Source organism: Cololabis saira, chromosome 8, assembly GCF_033807715.1.
Source record: "Cololabis saira isolate AMF1-May2022 chromosome 8, fColSai1.1, whole genome shotgun sequence".
Classification (NCBI taxonomy): Eukaryota; Metazoa; Chordata; class Actinopteri; order Beloniformes; family Belonidae; genus Cololabis; species Cololabis saira.
In genome coordinates, this window is record NC_084594.1 from 1,871,186 (window position 1) to 1,887,382 (window position 16,197).

The 16,197-nt window shown below is 41.9% G+C and overlaps 1 pseudogene; it reads left to right on the forward strand.

The window, feature by feature from the left end:
- Window positions 1-5,176: 5,176 nt before the first annotated feature.
- Window positions 5,177-7,821, forward strand: LOC133449208 (E3 ubiquitin-protein ligase TRIM35-like; annotated as a pseudogene).
- Window positions 7,822-16,197: the final 8,376 nt, after the last annotated feature.

The window sequence follows — 16,197 nt, forward strand, 5'->3', positions numbered from 1 at the left end:
TCAATGGGGAAACTCACGTGTTAGCAGCAGTACACACACACACACACACACACACACACACACAGGGAAGGGGGTAAAAAAGTAATAATAAAAAGTAATGATAATAATAATAATAATAATGGCTTGGTTTTCTATATTTGCATACCGGGCAAACAGATCGACGGAAGATGCCATAAACATCACACTCCACACCGCGCTGAGTCACCTGGAGAAACAGGGGAGCTACGTCAGGATGCTCTTCGTCGACTTCAGCTCAGCCTTCAACACCATAATACCGGACATTCTAATCCCCAAGCTATCCACCCTGGGGATCCCACCACCCACCCGCTCCTGGATCAAAGACTTTCTGGTGAACCGACCCCAGCGCGTGAAGCTCGGTCCTCACCTCTCCTCCCCCCGCACTCTCAGTACTGGCTCTCCTCAGGGCTGTGTGCTGAGCCCACTTCTGTACTCGCTCTACACATCGGACTGCAGCCCCGCCCACCCAGAGAACGTCATTGTCAAGTTTGCTGATGACACTACGGTGGTGGGGCTGATCACAGGGGGAAACGAGGTGGCCTACAGAGATGAGGTCCTTAAACTTGGTGAGTGGTGTGCACTGAACAACCTGGCACTGAACACCACCAAAACCAAGGAGCTCATCCTGGATTTCAGGCGGAATCGAGCCGCCCCCGTCCCCCTGCACATCAACGGTGAATGTGTGGAGCAAGTGCAGTCCTTCAAGTTCCTGGGCGTCCACATCACTGCAGACCTCTCCTGGTCTGTCAACACCACTGCACTGGTGAAAAAGGCTCAGCAGCGGCTGCACTTCCTGAGGGTGCTCAGGAAGGAGAACTTGAACACGCAGCTGCTGGTGGCCTTCTACCGGTCCACCATTGAGAGCCTGCTGACCCACGCCGTGACAGTGTGGCACTCCAGCTGCACGGAGGCAGACAGGAAGAGGCTGCAGAGGGTGGCAAACACAGCACGGAAGATCATCGGCTGCCCTCTGCCCTCTCTGCCCTCCCTGTCTGACATCTACAGCTCCCGCTGTCTCAACAGGGCAAGGAACATTTTAAAGGACAACACCCACCCCGGTTTCCACCTTTTTGACATGTTGCCCTCTGGGAGGCGCTTCAGGTCCTTACGATCCCGAACCAACAGACTCAGGGACAGCTTCTTCCTCAAAGCTGTGAACTTTTTGAACTCTTAAGCTACCTCACACTGTGCAATATTTCCTATTTCCTGTCCATAATGTCTATATATATCCATATGTGCAATACTCTTCCATCCTTTCAGTGCAATATTCTTCCACCCATCCAAGTGCAATATTCCTCCACCCATTCATGTACATTTTTATTTTATTCTCCCATTCACTCTTTCCTTATAGTCTATATATATATATATATATATTTATGTTTACTTTTTTTGTTCATTTTTGTTGTGTACAGTCTACTTGTTTATATAGTCTTGCATTTGTTTTGCACTTTGACGGAGCTGCTGCCTAATTCCATTGTAGAAATATAATGATAATAAAGGCTTTCTATTTCTATTTCTATTCTATAGCTACTTCAAGGCACCCAGAGCTTTACAGAGATCATTATTCATTCATACACATTCTCCCCGGTGGTAGCTACGTTTGTAGCCACGGCTGCTACGTTTGTAGCCACAGCTGCTACGTTTGTAGCCACGGCTGCTACATTTGTAGCCACAGCTGCTAAATTAGTAGCCACAGCTGCCCTGTAGACTGATGGAAGCGTGGCTGCCATATCGTGCCTAACGGCCCCTCCGACCAACACCATCATTCAAACACATTCAAACACATTCACACAATGTTATAATCTCCTACATCATCCAATATTGTCCTGTAAACTTGTTCGTTGTTCTAATCTGCTACTGCTGCTGCTACTGCCTCTGCTACTAAATATATATAACTTTTCCAACTGTTGCTCTGCTTACTGCCCCCTATCGGTCACCACCGGTATGACGGGCTCTCTTTGCGTACTACGCAAGGAACGCTGGGACCCGAACAGACGGGAACGCAGGCACCAACTGCAAGTCTAACCGCCGCTTAAGAGCCACAATTGGTTCCCGTGTTACGGCAAAGAGCCACATCAACTACCCATGATCCCTGTGCTCTCTCTGAGACATAAAAATACCATTAGAAAACGGAAAGGTGAAAACCTGCAATCTGATTGGTTGTTAACTGTGGTGTAATGATCTGATTGGTTGTTAACTGTGGTATAATGATCTGATTGGTTGTTAACTGTGGTATAATGATCTGATTGGTTGTTAACTGTGCTATAATGATCTGATTGGTTGTTAACTGTGGTATAATGATCTGATTGGTTGTTAACTGTGGTATAATGATCTGATTGGTTGTTAACTGTGGTATAATGATCTGATTGGTTGTTAACTGTGGTATAATGAGCTTATACCACGGCTTCTATTTTAAAGTCTCATCACAGCAGATAATTCCACGTCAGGGAACAACCAACTGTTACAGATTTGTTGACGGTTACAGTAGGTAGCAAAAAGTAGCTGGTGTTAAAGTTTTTTTATTTTTTTTATTTTCATTAACAATTAATGAGTCATGTTGACGGTAAAGTTCCTGTCTCCGACATGCGGAGCTACATCTGGAGATATGGACTATTGTTTTCCACAGTGGGGATATTTTTACTGGATAATATGTATTTCTGATTAATTAAAAACTACATAAAATAGATTATGTATTCCTCTTTCACATTGAAATTATTGGTAACCGTTTTATAAAAGCAATTCATCACTTGACGTCGGGCCGGAGACGCCGCTCAGCTGTGATATAATGAGCGTATACCACGGCCTGTCGGGATGACTTGCATTTTTTCCCTGCCATTTTGAAAGTGGATTTTTTCAACACCAGCGCTAGCGCCAGTATAGTTCAACGGATTGAGTAGGCGACTTATGTAAACCTTCCCCAGTACAGCGACGCGGGTTGGATTCCAGTCACGGCATATTTTACCCCCACATCCTACGTGTCTGTCTTTCACTGCACCATCAAATAAAATCGCAAGAGCCGCATGACGCCGGGAAAAGAGCCGCATGAAGCCGGGAAAAGAGCCGCATGACGCCGGGAAAAGAGCCACATGACGCGGGGAAAAGAGTTGCATGACACCAGGAAAAGAGTCACATGACACCAGGAAAAGAGCTGCATGACACCAGGAGAAGAGTCACATGACACCAGGAAAAGAGCTGCATGACTCCAGGAAAAGACCTGCATGACTCAAGGAAAAGAGCTGCATGACTCCAGGAAAAGAGCTGCATGACTCGAGGAAAAGACCTGCATGACTCCAGGAAAAGAGCTGCATGACTCCAGGAAAAGAGCCGCATGACACCGGGAAAAGAGCTGCATGACACCGGGAAAAGAGCCGCGTGACACCTGGAAAAGAGCCGCGTGACACCGGGGAAAGAGCCGCATGACGCCGGGAAAAGAGCCGCATGACACCGGGAAAAGAGTCGCATGACCCCGGGAAAAGAGCCGCATGACACCGGGAAAAGAGTCGCATGACACCGGGAAAAGAGCCGCATGACACTGGGAAAAGAGTCGCATGACACCGGGAAAAGAGCCGCATGACGCCGGGAAAAGAGCCGCATGACGCCGGGAAAAGAGCCGCATGACGCCGGGAAAAGAGTCTCATGACACCGAGAAAAGCGCTGCATGTCCCTGGGAAAAGAGCCGCATGACATCGGGAAATGAGCCGCATGACACCGGGAAAAGAGCCGTATGACACCAGGAAAAGAGTTGCATGACACCAGGAAAAGAGCTGCATGACACCAGGAAAAGAGCTGTATGACACCAGGAAAAGAGCTGTATGACACCAGGAAAAGACCTGCATGACTCCAGGAAAAGAGCCTCATGACACCGGGAAAAGAGCAGCATGACACCGGGAAAAGAGCTGCATGACACCTGGAAAAGAGCCGCGTGACACCGGGAAAAGAGCCGCATGACACTGGGAAAAGAGCCGCATGACGCCGGGAAAAGAGCCGCATGACGCCGGGAAAAGAGCCGCATGACGCCGGGAAAAGAGCTGCATGACACCAGGAAAAGAGTCACATGACACCAGGAAAAGAGCTGCATGACACCAGGAAAAGAGCCACATGACGCGGGGAAAAGAGTTGCATGACACCAGGAAAAGAGTCACATGACTCCAGGAAAAGAGCTACATGACTCCAGGAAAAGAGCCGCATGACACCGGGAAAAGAGCTGCATGACACCAGGAAAAGAGTCACATGACACCAAGAAAAGAGCTGCATGACGCCAGGAAAAGAGCTGCGTGACACCAGGAAAAGAGCTGCATGACACCAGGAAAAGAACCGCATGACACCAAGAAAAGAGCTGCATGACGCCAGGAAAAGAGCTGCGTGACACCAGGAAAAGAGCTGCGTGACACCAGGAAAAGAGCTGCGTGACACCAGGAAAAGAGCCGCGTGACACCAGGAAAAGAGCTGCATGACACTGGGAAAAGTGTCACATGACACCAGGAAAAGAGCCGCGTGACACCAGGAAAAGAGCTGTGTGACACCAGGAAAAGAGCCGCATGACACTGGGAAAAGAGTCACATGACACCAGGAAAAGAGCCACATGACACCAGGAAAAGAGCTGTGTGACACCAGGAAAAGAGCCGCATGACACCAGGAAAAGAGATGCATGACACCAGGAAAAGAGCTGCATGAGACTGGGAAAAGAGTCACATGACACCAGGAAAAGAGCCGCAAACAGCTCGTGAGCCGTAACCCACGGCTCGCCCACGGCCAACCCTGGGCTAGAGGGATAGAGGCATGGGCGGCTGACTCATGGGGATAGACGGAAGAGTGCAGGAACTGTAAGGTCTGGATTTGGACCCTAGTGCACGGTGTGGTTTTTTTCTTCTTTGTTTTCCGTTTCAGAATTTGAGGTCCAGTTTTAATCACGTGACCAACAGTTGAGGTGATGAATGTTCTGCAACCTTTGAACACAGCAGCTGTAAATCAGTGACGTGAAAAAGCTGCTTCCAGCCAGAGTCTGCTACACCGTCAACCCTTGTGAGAACATGCAGGAAACAAGTCCGGTAAAGTGAGACACACACACTGGAGTTTGTATGAAGCTCCGCCCACTCTAACTCCACCAGGAAACCAGTCTTTCCGCATTCCTGACTGACGACGCCCTCAGACATCATAAATCCTCTTGCTGCCGAACAACGTAGCAGAAGTCAGAATGCTGCGACCGTTAGGATCAGATAAGATAAGATAAGAAATCCTTTAATAGTCCCACAGAGGGGAAATTTCCAGATTACATTATCTCTGCCACCGCTGGGGCCTCTGGGATATTGGTTTCCTCACACTCTCCCTGCTTCAGCCCCCTCAGCCTCGTCTGAAGAAGCTGCAGCTCAGAAGTGAAAGTAACTGACAGTCTGAACCGTCGGAGAGAGCATGGCCTCCAGCTCAGAGGAAGACCTCTCGTGTCCCGTTTGCCAGGACATTTTCAAAGACCCGGTCCTCCTGTCGTGCAGCCACAGCTTCTGCCGGGCCTGCATCCAGTCGTGGTAGAGAAGGAAACACGACCGTGTCCATGCTGCCAGAGGAAGTCATCGAGGACCGAGCCTCCTCGCAACCTGGCGCTGAAGATCCTGTGCGAGGCCTTTCTGAGGGACGAGGAGCAGCGGGCGGCAGCAGGGCCCGAGCACATGTGCAGCCTGCACGGTGAGAAGCTCAAGATCTTCTGTCTGGACCATCAGGAGCTGGTCTGCGTGGTCTGCCGGGACTCCCAGACTCACAGCAACCACCGGTTCAGACCCATCAATGAGGCGGCCCAGGATCTCCGCCAGGATCTGCAGAGAGACCTGACACCCCTCCGGGAGAAGCTAACGCTCTTCCAGCAGGTGACGGGGGACAGCATCTCCACGGCAGAATACCTCCGGGTCCAGGCCCGGGACACTGGGAAGGAGATCCGGCAGCAGTTTCAGAAGCTTCACCAGTTCCTGGAAGAGGAAGAGGAGGTGAGGATGAAGGCGCTGAGGGAGGAGGAGGAGCAGAAGAGTCGGCTGGTGAAGGAGAAGGTGGAGGCTCTGACTCGGGACATGGACGCTCTTTCAGACACGATCAGAGCGACGGAGACGGAGCTGAGAGCCGGAGACGTCTCGCTGCTGCTCAGCCACAAGGTGGCGACCCGGAGAGTCAAGCAGGGCCCGGTTCTGCAGGACCCGGAGCCGGTTCCAGGGGCTTTGATAGATGTGGCCAAACATCTGGGCAACCTGACCTTCAACATCTGGAATAAGATGAAGGACATGGTGAACTACAGTCCCATGATCCTGGATCCAAACACCGCCGACCCAGAGCTCGTCGTGTCGGACGACCTGGTGAGTGTCACATTCGGGGGGTCGGGAGATCTGCCGAGCAACCCGGAGAGGACCAGGTTCCCCGGCACCGTCCTGGGCTCCGAGGGGGTGAAGTCAGGGAATCTCTGGTGGGCCGTGGATGTTGGAGACAACGCTGACTGGGAGATGGGAATGCTGGAAGACAATGGTGGCAACACAGCGGAGCCGCGGCGGTGGAGGATTTCACTCAAGGACGGTAGATACAAGGCGTTGGCTGGATCGGGCTCGGAGCAAGACCTGCAGGTGGAGGGAACCCCGGGACAGATCATGGTTTATCTGGACTTCAACAAGGGGAAGCTGTCGTTCATAGATGGTGACACATACACAGTCTTCCACACCATCACGCACACGTTCACGGGCGAGATGTTTCCTTACATGTTCACCCGGAGCTCAGAACCACTGAGGATCGTGCCAGCCCAGGCTTCCGTGACGACACCGTTTGACAGCTTAGGAGCTGGGATCAGACCCTGAACCCCGAGACGAGTCAACATCCCCTGTAAGGTCGTATCTTCGTCCGCCTCGTTTGCATTTCACATTCTTGTCGGACTTGTGGACTTGTTGACTCTGACTGGGACTCGTTCAGCTCCAGCGTGTCTCAGCGTTTCAGTTCCAGATTAAAATGTTGGCTGATCTGTGAACGTGAATCCAGGAAAGATGCTTCTGGATGATGATCTAAGAGTAACTCATGATGATTGATAATGATGATTGATCATGTGACTGGTGACGGGACCGTTGTCTCAGACAATCTTGTAAATACTGATGACTGATGTCTGATAAACAATCACAGCCATTCTATGTAGAAATACCACGTCTGACCTCATGGGGGCAGCGATCACGAGATGAAGTCGTGTTACAAGAGAGGTCGGACCAGACGAGAGCTTGAAAAGCCTGTTCCCTTGTTTTCTCCTTTCCTTGTTTCCTCGTTTCTTTGTTTCCTCGTTCCCTTGTTTCCTCGTTTCCTTGTTCCCTCCTTTCTTTGTTTCCTCGTTTGTTGTTGAAGTGAGAGAAAGAACAGGTCTTAGAGGACGGTTGGGACACGCCCACCTTGTGTCAATCCCAGACCTGTTTTAGCTTAGCTGACCCGGCTGGTTGCCATGGAAACACCGTAACTATCAGAGCTACCCTGGGACAAAGGTTGGGTTGCAGTCGGGTCTGCCTCCCGGCGGCTGATTGGCTGGAAGTGTCCTGAGATGATCAGCTGATCGGCTGATTGATCCCCACTCACCAGTAGATCTAGATCTCCCCCACCTGGTCAGATGTGGTACTGCTACAAGAAGAGTCTTAAATGGTGCCGGTAAAAACTTGGTGGGTGAGGGAAATAAAATAAAAATATTGAATCTTTTTATTTTTTAAACATAAAACATGTATGCTCTTTTAAAACTGCCATAATAATATAATTTACCTTTAATATAATTGACCTTTTTTGTGAGGTGAAATTCACTGACTTTGGACGGCATATATATATATATATATATATATATATATATATATATATATATATATATATATATATAAATATATATATATATATATATATATATATATATATATATATATATATATATATATATATATATATATATATATATATATATATATATATATATATAAACATACATATATATTTGGTATTTGGAGCTAATTGTTTTTGCAGTGATTTATAAAGGTTGTGGATTAAATAAAATAAATGGAAACATCTTGATCAGGAGTATGGTGATTATCTCTAACTATCCAGATAACAACAATAACAACTGATAACTGACTTCACATGTGTTAATAGCTCAATTGTAACTAAGACAATTTCTTTAAAGGAGACCTATTATGTCATTTAATGTATATTTTAAACAGGCCTTGAATGTCTTAAAAACAATCAAAAGCTTGTTTTTTCTACATAAATCATAAATTCAGCCTCTGGGTCATGTCTCTATTTTTACCACTTCTAACCTCCTTCTCTATGAGGGATTCTGAGGGGGTGGGGCTATGATAATGAGGCTCTGCGCTGATTGGCTGCCTGAATGACGTGTAGCAGGGGAGGGAACAAAGCCTTGCTCTGGGTTAGAACAGCAGCCGGCTGCGTACACAATTAAAGCGTGTCCCATGCGAGCGAGCGTCAGTGACAAAATCAATTCCATTACTTTATTTTCTATTGGATTGTCCTAACTGGCCGCAAGTTTAACGGTTTCAGTGTGGACAGAGAGCGTCCCATGTCACGCAGCTCGACGCTATAGTCGGACGCTCGCATGCAGTTATGACACGGTGTAAATGACTCCCTGGGATCTTAAAGCCTGAATTACGGTTCTGCGTTAAATCGACGCGTACCCTACCCCGTAGACTCTGCGTTGGTGTAACGCGGAACCATAAATCAGCCTTTAGTTCCCTGAAGAGGGAACGGGTCACCTCGTCTTCAAACTAATTCACACAGGAAGCTTTAATTGAATTCTAAACAGGTACACCACAGTTATTTACTCTGATTCCTCATCATTTCATTTCTTATGTAACAAGACAAATGAATCATGTTAACTGTAAAGAAATCACAACACTGAATGTTCACCAATGGCAACTTTATTTCGGATTCGTACATTCGTACACATTATATGCACCACTTATATACACCATACACTGTTTATATACACCAAGTTGGGCTTCATCAGGACACCGGAGCAGATAAAAATAAAGTGGAAGAATATACGGAAGGCGTAACATTGGCGCCAAACAAAACAACTCTAGAAATGGACATGATCCGGACAGTTGTCCATACTTGGAGATTTAGGATGAACTGCTAGGGAGTCGACCTTTGTGCCAAGCTGGACAACACGGGGTGGATATCGGTTTCGAGGATTTGGCCAAGGTGAGTTGCTAACTTAGTTGCTAAAACTTGTTTCCTTTGTTCAAAGAATGTTTTGCTTACCCCCGAAAGGCAAGTGGTTAGGGCACACACGATATGGGCTTGCATGCTCTGAACGAATATGAATAATGATTTACCGTACTTTTTGGGGGGGTTATTGTCTGAGTTTAATGAAAATGCGTTTATATTATAACACACTGATCAGGTTTAATCAGAATACTGATTTAAAACCAATCACAGCTGTTTTCCTGGGTCAAAATGAACCCGGTGTGACTGTTTATAAAACAAAGTACCTAAAACACAGTTTAATGAAAGTAGGCACGATTTATATTTGCAAAGAACACAATATGGAACCAATAATGTGATTATTCTGACAACGAGACAACAGAAATCCATATGTCTGACATAAAATGAACAAGATATAAATCCATTTTCATTTTTGTAACCCTTTGCAGAAGCAGCAACAGAAATGGAGGGAGTCAACAGCAGCGATGATAGAAGCAACAGAGATGGGCAGCCATGTTGATTCAACAGGCAGCACAACACAGCGTGGCTTCGATGAGGCTTGTCCGGTTGAAAGATCTGCGGAGACCTCAAGGAGAAGTTCTCTGCTGCAGAGGAACTCTGAGTTACCAGGTAAGTTCTGCAATATGCTGGCTGCAACCACTTCTTTATGTTTAAACATATACCCACGTTAGGACATGTAATAATTTTTACACAAATTCTGTCTTCAGAGACAAGTGCCCAGAGACCTCATCGGGGCATAGAGGCGATGTCGCTCTGCTATGCGAGCAGATGGGTGAGATGAGGGATTTTTGGCGAGATCAGCTTCGAGAGAGTGATGAGCAACAGGAGCGGGGGCTGACCACATTTATGGAGGGCACAAACAACATGTTCACCGCACTTCTAGGGTCAATCAGGAGCCTGAGGCCTCCGGCACCCACATCCCACATCCCATGAACTCCACCCCACAACCAGATGCCCACCCAGGGTATCATCATGCCTTCCCAGGACCATCAAACCCCATGTGCCATCCACAAACGCCATCCACCCCCTCACGGCCAATGACCTCCGACCCGCAACCGGAAGCGTACCCGGGGTAGCATCATGCCCTCCCAGGGCCATCCACATACCGCAACCTCTAGACATTTTGTAAACCTAAAATTGGTACATGTTAAGATATTTTGTTTTAGTTCAGCTTTTTTGGTACCTCCATCATTTGTAAACCTTTTTACGATTTGCAGTGGACATAATAGTTACTGAATTTAAATGCATTTATTTGCCCTCTAGTGGACATAATAAGTACTGCATTAAAATTTCTTATTTGCCCTCTAGTGGACATATAAGTTACTGCATTAAAAGAACTTATTTGCCCACTAGTGGACACATCCATTACTGCATTTAAATGCATGTATTTGCCCTCTAGTGGACACATAAGTTACTGCATTAAAAGTTCTTATTTGCCCTCTAATGGACACAATAAATACTGCATTTAAATGCATTTATTTGCCCCCTAGTGGACATATAAATTACTGTATAAAAATGACTTATTTGCCCTCTAGTGGACATAATAGTTACTGCATTTAAATGCATGTATTTGTCATCTAGTGGACATATAAGTTACTGCATTAAAATTACTTATTTGCCCTCTAGTGGACATAATAGTTACTGCATTAAAATAACTTATTTGCCCTTTAGTTGACATAATAGTTACTGCATTTAAATGCATTTATTTGCCCTCTAGTGGACATAATAGTTACTGCATTTAAATGCATGTATTTGTCCTCTAGTGGACATAATAAGTACTGCATTAAAATTTCTTATTTGCCCTCTAGTGGACATATAAGTTACTGCATTAAAATAACTTATTTGCCCACTAGTGGACACATCCATTACTGCATTTAAATGCATGTATTTGCCCTCTAGTGGACACATAAGTTACTGCATTACAAGTTCTTATTTGCCCTCTAATGGACACAATAAATACTGCATTTAAATGCATTTATTTGCCCCCTAGTGGACATATAAATTACTGTATAAAAATTACTTATTTGCCCTCTAGTGGACATAATAGTTACTGCATTTAAATGCATGTATTTGTCATCTAGTGGACATATAAGTTACTGCATTTAAATGCATTTATTTGCCCTCTAGTGGACACATAAAATGCAGTTTTAAATGCATTTATTTGCCCTCTAGTGGACATAATAAGTACTGCATTAAAATTACTTATTTGCCCTCTAATGGACATATAAGTTACTGCATTAAAATAACTTATTTGCCCTTTAGTTGACATAATAGTTACTGCATTTAAATGCATTTATTTGCCCTCTAGTGGACATAATAGTTACTGCATTTAAATGCATGTATTTGTCATCTAGTGGACATATAAGTTACTGCATTAAAAGTTCTTATTTGCCCTCTAGTGGACAAATAAAATACAGTTTTTAAATGCATTTAATTGCCCTATAGTGGACACATAAAATACCGTTTTTAAATGCATTTATTTGCCCTCTAGTAGACACATAAATTAGTGCATTTAAATGCATTTATTTGCCCTCTAGTGGACATATAAGTTACTGCATTAAAATTACTTATTTGCCCTCTAGTGGACATAATAGTTACTGCATTAAAATAACTTATTTGCCCTTTAGTTGACATAATAGTTACTGCATTAAAATAACTTATTTGCCCTTTAGTTGACATAATAGTTACTGCATTTAAATGCATTTATTTGCCCTCTAGTGGACATAATAGTTACTGCATTTAAATGCATGTATTTGTCCTCTAGTGGACATAATAAGTACTGCATTAAAATTTCTTATTTGCCCTCTAGTGGACATATAAGTTACTGCATTAAAATTACTTATTTGCCCTCTAGTGGACATAATAGTTACTGCATTAAAATAACTTATTTGCCCTTTAGTTGACATAATAGTTACTGCATTAAAATAACTTATTTGCCCTTTAGTTGACATAATAGTTACTGCATTTAAATGCATTTATTAACCCTCTAGTGGACATAATAGTTACTGCATTTAAATGCATGTATTTGCCCTCTAGTGGACACATAAGTTACTGCATTAAAAGTTCTTATTTGCCCTCTAATGGACACAATAAATACTGCATTTAAATGCATTTATTTGCCCCCTAGTGAACATATAAATTACTGTATAAAAATTACTTATTTGCCCTCTAGTGGACATAATAGTTACTGCATTTAAATGCATGTATTTGTCATCTAGTGGACATATAAGTTACTGCATTAAAATTACTTATTTGCCCTCTAGTGGACATAATAGTTACTGCATTAAAATAACTTATTTGCCCTTTAGTTGACATAATAGTTACTGCATTTAAATGCATTTATTTGCCCTCTAGTGGACATAATAGTTACTGCATTTAAATGCATGTATTTGTCATCTAGTGGACATATAAGTTACTGCATTAAAAGTTCTTATTTGCCCTCTAGTGGACAAATAAAATACAGTTTTTAAATGCATTTAATTGCCCTATAGTGGACACATAAAATACCGTTTTTAAATGCATTTATTTGCCCTCTAGTAGACACATAAATTAGTGCATTTAAATGCATTTATTTGCCCTCTAGTGGACATAATAGTTACTGCATTTAAATGCATTTATTTGCGGTCTAGTGGACATATAAATTACTGCATTTAAATGAATTCATTTGCCCTCTAGTGGACATATAAGTTACTTCATTTAAAGGCATTTATTTGCCTTCTAGTGGACACATAAATTACTGCATTTAAATACATTTATTTGCCCCCTAATGGACATAATAATTACTGCATTTAAATGCATTTATTTGCCCTCTAGTGGACATATAAATTACTGCACTTAAATGAATTTATTTGCCCTCTAGTGGACATATAAGTTACTTCATTTAAATGCATTTATTTGCCCTCTAGTGGACACATGAAATGCCTTTTTTAAATGCATTTATTTTCCCTCTAGTAGACATAAATTACTGTATTAACATGACTTATTTGCCCTCTAGTGGACACATAAATTACTGCATTAAAATTACTTATCTGCCGTCTAGTGGACACATAAATTACTGCATTTTAATGCATTTATTTGCCTTCTAGTGGACACATAAATTACTGAATTTAAATGCATTTATTTGCCCTCTAATGGACATAATAGGTACTGAATTTAAATGCATTTATTTGCCCTCTAGTGGACATAATAAGTACTGCATTTAAATGCATTTATTTGCCCTCTAGTGGACATAAAAAATACTTCATTAAAATTACTTACTTGCCCTCTAGTGGACACAATAATTACTGCATTTAAATACATTTATTTGCCCCCTAGTGGACATATAAGTTACTGCATTAAAATTACTTATTTGCCCTCTAGTGGACATAATAGTTACTGCATTAAAATAACTTATTTGCCCTCTAGTGGACACATAAAATACGGTTTTTAAATGCATTTAATTGCCCTCTAGTGGACACATAAAATACCGTTTTTAAATGCATTTAATGCCCCCTAGTGGACATATAAGTTACTGCATTAAAATTACTTATTTGCCCTCAAATGGACACAATAATTACTGCGTTTAAATGCATTTATTTGCCCTCTAGTGGACAAATAAAATACCGTTTTTAAATGCATTTAATTGCCCTCTAGTGGACACATAAAATACCGTTTTTAAATGCATTTATTTGCCCCCTAGTGGACATATAAGTTACTGCATTAAAAATACTTATTTGCCCTCTAGTGGACATAATAGTTACTGCATTTAAATACATTTATTTGCCCTCTAGTGGACATATAAATTACTGCATTTTAATGCATTTATTTGCCCTCTAGTGGACACATAAATTACTGCATTTAAATACATTTATTTGCCCTCTAGTGGACATATACGTTACTGCATTTAAATGCACGTATTTGCCCTCTAGTGGACATATAAGCTACTGCATTAAATGTTCTTATTTTCCCTCTAATAGACACAATAATTACTGCATTTAAATGCATTTATTTGCCCTGTAGTGAACACGTACAATACAGTTTTTTAATGCATTTATTTGCCCTCTAGTAGACACATAAATTACTGCATTTAAATGCATTTATTTGCCATCTAGTGGACATAATAGTTACTGCATTTAGATGCATTTATTTGCCGTCTAGTGGACATATACATTACTGCATTTAAATGCATTTATTTGCCCTCTAGTGGACATATAAGTTACTTCATTTAAAGGCATTCATTTGCCTTCTAGTGGACACATAAATTACTGCATTTAAATACATTTATTTGCCCTCTAATAGACATAATAATTACTGCATTTAAATGCATTTATTTGCCCTCTAGCGGACATATACATTACTGCATTTAAATGAATATATTTGCCCTCTAGTGGACATATAAGTTACTTCATTTAAATGCATTTATTTGCCCTCTGGTGGACACATAAAATACCGTTTTTAAATGCATTTATTTGCCTTCTAGTAGACATAAATTACTGTATTAGCATGACTTATTTTCCCTCTAGTGGACACTTAAATTACTGCATTAAAATGACTCATCTGCCGACTAGTGGACACATAAATTACTGCATTTTAATGCATTTATTTGCCTTTTAGTGGACATAATGGTTACTGCATTTAATGCATTCATTTGCCTTTTAGTGGACATAATAGTTACTGCATTTAAATGCATTTATTTGCGCTCTAGTGGACATATACGTTACTGCATTTTAATGCATTTATTTGCCTTCTAGTGGACACATAAATTACTGCATTTAAATGCATTTATTTGCCCTCTAGTGGACATAATAGTTACTGCATTTAAATGCATTCATTTGCCCTCTAGTGGACACATAAAATACCGTTTTTAAATGAATTTATTTGCCCTCTAGTGGACATATAAGTTACTGTATTAAAATGACTTATTTTCCATCTAGTGAACACATAGATTACTGCTTTTAAATGCATTCATTTGCCCTCTAGTGGATTTAATAGTTACTGCATTTAAATGCATTTATTTGCCCTCTAGTGGACATAATAGTTATTGCATTTAAATGCATTTTTTGCCCTCTAGTGGACATAATACGTACTGCATTAAAATTACTTATTTGCCCTCTAGGGGACATAAAAGTTAATGCATTAAAATTATTTATTTGCCGTCTAGTGGACACATAAATTAGTGATTTAAATGCATTTGTTTGCCCTCTAGTGGACACATAAGTTACTGCATTAAAATTACTTATTTGCCCTCTAGTGTACATAATAGTTACTGCATTTAAATGCATGTATTTGCCCTCTAGTGGACATATAAATTACTGCATTTTAATGCATTAATTTGCCTTCTAGTGGACACATAAAGAACTGCATTTAAATGCATTTATTTGCCCTCTAGTGGAAATAAAGATTACTGCATTAAAATTACTTATTTGCCCTCTAGTGGACACATAAATTACTGCATTTAAATACATTTATTTGCCCTCTACTGTACATATAAATTCCTGCATTTAAATGCATATATTTGCCCTCTAGTGGACATATAAATTACTGCATTTTAATGCATTTATTTGCCTTCTAGTGGACACATAAAGTACTGCATTTAAATGCATTTATTTCCCTCTAGTGGACATATACGTTACTTCACTTAAATGCATTTATTTGCCCTCTAGTGGATATATAAGTTACTTCATTTAAAGTCATTTATTTGCCCTCTAGTGGACATAATAGTTACTGCATTTAATGCATTTATTTGCCTTTTAGTGGACACATAAATTACTGATTTAAATGCATTTATTTGCCCTCTAGTGGACACATAAGTTACTGCATTAAAATTACTTATTTGCCCTCTAGTGTACATAATAGTTACTGCATTTAAATGCATGTATTTGCCCTCTAGTGGACATATAAATTACTGCATTTTAATGCATTTATTTGCCCTCTAGTGGACATATAAATTACTGAATTTTAATGCATTAATTTGCC